Raw genomic sequence first — 6,403 nt, 5'->3', positions numbered from 1 at the left:
GCTGCTAGAGGAGTACTAACAGGCTTAGCACTCTGCATATTGAACCTGTAAAAAACTTTATCAATGTACCCCTTCTGACTTAGGTACAATTTACTTGCTTGTCTATCTCTGAGAATCTCCATACCAAGTATCCTCTTTGGTGGTCCCAAATCTTTCATCTCAAATTCTTCACTTAGTTGGGCTTTTACCTTTCTTATATCTCCTTTATCTTTTGCTACTATCAACATCTCATCAATATAAAGAAGTTGATACATGAAAGAACCATCACTGTTTTTCTTAAAGTAAACACAACTGTCAAAACTACTTCTTTTAAAATCATGAAAAGTTATAAAGGAATCAAACATCTTGTACTACTGTCTTGGTGACTGTTTCAAACCATAAAAGGGACTTTTTCAGCAAGCAAACATAGTTCTATTTTTCTGAAACTGTAAAACCCTCTGGTTGTTGCATGTAAATTTCCTCCTAAAGTTCTCCATGCAAAAATATACTTTTTACATCTAACTACTCAAGCTCCAAATCATGCATGACCACAATACTAAGCAAAGCTCGAATCGAACTATGCTTCACAACTGGGGAGAACACATTTGTAAAGTCCATTCCTGGAATTTGACTGTAACCCTTTGCAACAAGCCTTGCTTTATATCTAGGTTCTTTAACTCCTGAAGTCCCTTCTTTTTTTTTAAACACCTATTTATAATGAACAACCTTTTTACCTTTAGGAAGTTTCACAATATCTCATGTTCTGTTTTTATGGAGTGATTCCATCTCCTCTTGCATAGCAAACATCCACTTTTCTGAGTCTTCACAGCTAACTGGCTTAGAATAATTAGATGGCTCTCGATTTGAATCTATATCTTTAGCTACATTTAAAGTATAAGCAAATAGATCAGCCTCGGCATACTTTTTTGGCAATAGAATATTGTGGTGAATAAACAACTCTATTCTTAATTTTTGTACTAGCTTGATGAGTCGACTCTAAATTAAACTGATGCTCCACCTGCTTTTGATTTTCTTTATTGGAAGAGTCTTTAAGAGATAAGTTAGGTAGCATAGCAGTTTCATCAAAAACGACATCTCTGCTAATTACAACTTTTCTATTTTCAGGACACCATAACTTATACCCGTTTACACCGACTTTATAACCAAGAAAAACACATTTAATAGATCTCGGTTCCAATTTTCCATTATCAACATGAGCATACGCAAGACACCCAAAGATACTTAAGTCAGAATAATTAGCAAGATTACCAGACCATACCTCTTATGGAGTCTTTTTCTCAATGGCAACGGATGGGGATTGGTTGATAAAAAAACATGCAGTAGAGGCTGCTTCTGCCCAAAATGACTTTGGTAAGTTGGCATTTGACAACATACATCGAACCTTCTCCATAATCGTTCTGTTCATTCATTCTGTAATGCTGTTTTGCTGTGGAGTATGACCAACTGTCAAATGTCTCATGATCCTTTCTGACTTACACAGTCTATTAAACTCATCAAAACAGAACTCTAAGCCATTGTCTGTGCGGAGGTATTTTATTTGTTTTTCCGTCTGTTTTTCAATCATAATTTTCCAAGGCTTAAATGCGAAAAACACATTGCTTTTCTGCTTCAGGAAGAATGCCCAAACTTTTCTGAAAAAATCATCAATAAAAGTTAGCATATAATTAGATCCACCTTTCGAAGGCACTCTGGATGGCCCCCACAGATTAGAATGAATATACTCCAACGTTCCCTTCGTGTTATAGATTCCTCTGGTGAATCGAACTCTCTTTTGCTTCCCAAAAACACAGTGCTCACAGAACTTCAGTTTACAAATTCCTTACCCATCAAGAAGTCCTCTTTTGCTCAATTCTGTCATGCCTTTCTCACTCATATGCCCTAGGCGCATATGCCAAAGTTTAGTAATATCATCATTTGACAAGGAAGAGGAAGCGACAACTGCATCACCAGTAACAGTAGAACCCTACAAAACATATAACTTGGTAGTCTTTCTCTGCCCTTTCATCACAACAAGGGAACCTTTGAAAATCTTTAAGACTCCACTTTCAATTGTGTATTTGTACACTTTTGAATTAAGAGTATTCAATGAAATTAAATTTCTCTTCAATTCTGGAACATTCAATGAAATTAAATTTCTCTTCAATTCTGGAACATGTCGTACGTCACTAAGTGTTCTGACAACTCCATCAAACATCTTAACTTTAATTGTTCCAGCACCTGCGATTTTACATGAAGCATTATTTCCTATCAAAATAACACCTTCAAACACTGTTTCGTAAGTTGTAAACCAATCCCGATTGAGACTTATGTGGAAGGTGCAGCCTGAATCAAGTATCCACTTCTCGCTCACTTTAGAATTGTTGACAGAAGCGACTAGAAGTTCACCATCGCTGTAGTCTTCTACAACATCAGCTTCACCAGAATTTTCTAGTTGTTTTCCCTTTTGATTCGTAGCATCCCTTTTAATCTTGTTCTGTAGCTTATAGCACTCAAATTTAATGTGCCTTTTCTCCTTGTAGAAGTTACAAGTTTTACCTCTGTTTGAAGACTTCGATCTACTCTTAGATTTACCGCGAGGATTTCGTTCCTGTGTCCTTCCATGATCATCATCAGCACTCCCACGAACAATGAGACCCTTTCCCTGAGAGTCAGGTTTAACCACAAGATGCTTCATCTTATCATATGAGGTCAAAAAATCATAAACCTCATCAACTGTGAGAGACTCACGGCTATATAAAATCGTGTCTCTAAAGGTTGAATAAGGCAGGGGCAACGAACAAAGTAGAATAACCCTAGATCTTCCTTATCATACTGAACCTCCATGGCCTCCAAGTTTGAGAGAATTTCTTTAAACACTGTTAAGTGTTCGTGTACAGACGCACCTTCTTCCAAACGATGAGCATAAAGACGTTGCTTCATATGCAACTTGCTTGTTAGAGTTTTCGACATACATATTTGTTCCAGCTTCTTCCATAATGCAGCGGCGGTCTTCTCCTTCATCACATCCTGTAAAATTTCGTTGGACAAATCCAGATGTAATTGTGTTAACGCCTTTCGATCCTTATGCTTCTTCTCTTCATCTGTTAATGTCGAAGGCATCTTATCTATCCCTAGCAGGGCATCCTCCAGATTCATCTGTGTAGGAACTGCTTGTATCTTAATTTGCCACAACGCAAATCTGATGTTGCGACCCAACAACAGAATTTCATACTTTAAAGACGCCATTACCATGATCGAGATGAACTACCCGGAAGCTCTAATACCAATTTGTGAAAATAAATAAAATAAAAATAAAATAAGATAAAGAACACATAGATTTTACGTGAAAAACCTTTCGGGAAAAAAACTACAGGCAGAGGAGAAGAAAATTCACTATGTCGAATTCGAATGATTACAAGAGGAATAGACTATGTTTATTTATAAGCTTGTAAAGCCATATTCTAGTAAGATTGAAACACTTTATTCTAATCAATATAAAATAGATGGAGTTTAATAAGGTTTAAAAAAACCTTATTCTAAAATAAAATAAAAAAGTGTAGTTTTATATGGATTTTACTTTTATTTTATTTTACCACTGTATTTTATTTAAATAAGGATTCAGGTCATTTAATTCTAACAAAATTAACATAAATGTAATTTGTGGCATGTACTTAGGGTGTCAATCCTTTGTATATATGCTAGTTTCATATGTCATTACGTAATTGAGTATTCAAATGTTGAGTTATTGAGTTCGAAGTCTCATTTGATCAACTTAAACTTTTGTAATTGTATGAACCTTTTTTTATGCATGCATCTTCTCATTTTTACTTGAGATAGTAAATGAATTATTGTTAAACTTGTTTTGGATGCATTCATGAGGTCCTAATATGTCTTTAATACTTGCCTTGATGATATGTGAAAGTGGTTCAAGTAGAACATGTATTGAGATTGAGTCTTGGATGATTTTAGGTGACCTTTTGAATGTGTTTTAGGGTTACCTTGTTAGGAGGTGTTTTGGTATGTGTTTAAGGTGTTTTGAATTTGAATTTTTAGTCCCTTACTTCCAGGTTTGGATGCCTTGTTTTTAGGTATCATAACATTGAAATTAGTAGCTCAAATTTTGCTTCAAAGGTTCAAAGTATTAGTACTTAGCTTGGATGTATCGGAACATCCAAGTCAATGAGAAAAAATGAATAGTTTCAGGGAGAAGTATCAATCTTCCAGAGGTACCGATACCTTTACCCCAGGTTAGGCTAACTGCACTAGCTCATTTTGACTCTAGGAGACTCATTTGGGTCATGGACATTTCTAAATCTTTTGTAAATGATGTTAGGATGTTTTACGGGTTTCAAAATGATTTTATCCCAATTTTATGATTATATTCAAATTGTTTCAAAGTTTAAATTGTAAATATTTTTGAAATTATCACTATGTATGTGTTTTGGTGGCATCTCCCATTTGTATCGGATGCCGAGATGGGTGAGGGATGTTACAAGTTTTCCATAACTTGAAGCCTTTAGCCGTAAACCCTAAATCCTAAACCTTAAGCCCCACCTTTAATATCATAATCTCGTTTCAGTTGAAATTATCCTCATTAGAATTGAAATCCACTATCGTAACTTTGAAGAATAACTTCCGATCTTCAGTAGTTTTTCCTTAATCCTTTGCTGGATAGGTACGTTGGAAATTCATACCTAGGACTCAAAAGTTGAAAAGTCAATATCTTGTTTGTTGTCTCCCTTTTACCACTATTTAGGAATCAAGTGACAACCATGAAGCACAAAATATTTTTATTATCCCTTTTGTTTTTGAAAATGAATACAAACATGTTTCATTCCAGATCATGAACCTTAAAAAGACCCTCAATGAGCCACACATTCTTTAGAATCATCATTGGTCTCGTTCTAACTTCTTTATTTGAAACTACTTTTCTTACTTGATAGAGTTCCCTACCTCAATCATCGATTTTGGCATTTACCTCCAGATAAATCATGATGAGTTTATTTTTAAGGTTTTTGCTCACTATATCATTCACAACATCCTAGTTATCGTTATATAGAGCTATGCAAACTAGCAAAATAAGAGAAGGGAACGAAAATATGTTGTAAAACTAGAAAGTGACTTATGCTATGTTTGGTTAATGGTTACTAGTGTAATAACATTAAGAAAAAATTTACAATTAACCAATAACTAAAACATGTAAAAATATATTACTTTAATCCAATGTGACATTAGAGTTTAAATGAAAAATCTAAGGAGAGGTGACTATAAATAAGAAAGAGCAGGCAAATAAAAAATCACCGAGAGGATCAAACAACCATAGAAGATTTCACAGAGATGGAAAAGGAGATTTGTAATTCATGTTAAGAAAACTTATGAGAAAACTACTAGTAAAAAAAGCAATACGTCATAAACTAAGAAATCATTTATAGAAAAATAAAATGTCTGCATCTACACTCAAAATATGATGATGTTCATCATCATTTCAAAAGATGGCGCCACCCATCCCTTTTTATTATTTTATCACGACCTTTTTAATTCTTTAATAAGAAACTAATAAATTTTTTGTACCCAAAAAAAAAAGAAAAGAAAAATTAATAAATTCTGATTTCAAATGCATGCTATAAAGAAAAATTAGCCTTTCATTGTGTTTTTTCTTTGGGTGAAAAGCCTTTTTTAATAACAAATAGGATTATTTTTCTAAAGCGTGTTTTATTTTTACTTTTTTTTTTTGGGTAAATAGGAATGTTTGAAAGTGTGAGGCGGGTTTTGCCATATCCAATAGGAACAAAGCCTGCCAACAAATTTAAAAAAGAAAATCATAAAAACATGTTTTTGCCAGCTCATCCTGTAAACACACATAATTTTGCTCTCAATAAACTCACTCCCTCCACCACCACCCATCAAAAAATAATAATAAAAGCATTCAAATTTTGGGGTAAAGAACAAACAATTCACAGGCAGTTTTCTTGTGTTGTCCGTAGATCAAATTTATCCGTCTTTCAAAAGTTTTGGATTAACCAGAAAGTACCACCATACGTAATTCATCATCGTGTGAATTCAAATATTTATAGATTTATTTATTTTTTAAAAGAATATTTAAATTTGATATATGATAATACTATTCACAATTGATTTATATAAAAAAATAATTTATTTTTTTATGTATCTGATTTGAATATTGGAACTCATGTCCCAACTTATTATTGATTTTACTTTTTAAAAAGCTTAATTGTGACTTTAGATTTAATTATTTAACAAATTCAGGTAGTATTTGATGGATAATATTAATTGATCCGTTACGTAAATTCTATTTTAATATTCAAATAAATTCAGAATTTAAAATAAATATATGCATTAGTATACCTGAACAAAGGAAAAAGAAAAATGGAAGGGAAAAATTCAGTTAAATTGATGGCATGGG

This window comes from Gossypium hirsutum, chromosome A11 (genome assembly GCF_007990345.1).
Source record: "Gossypium hirsutum isolate 1008001.06 chromosome A11, Gossypium_hirsutum_v2.1, whole genome shotgun sequence".
In the NCBI taxonomy this organism is placed as follows: Eukaryota; Viridiplantae; Streptophyta; class Magnoliopsida; order Malvales; family Malvaceae; genus Gossypium; species Gossypium hirsutum.
Note: the sequence above shows the minus strand (reverse complement) of the source record.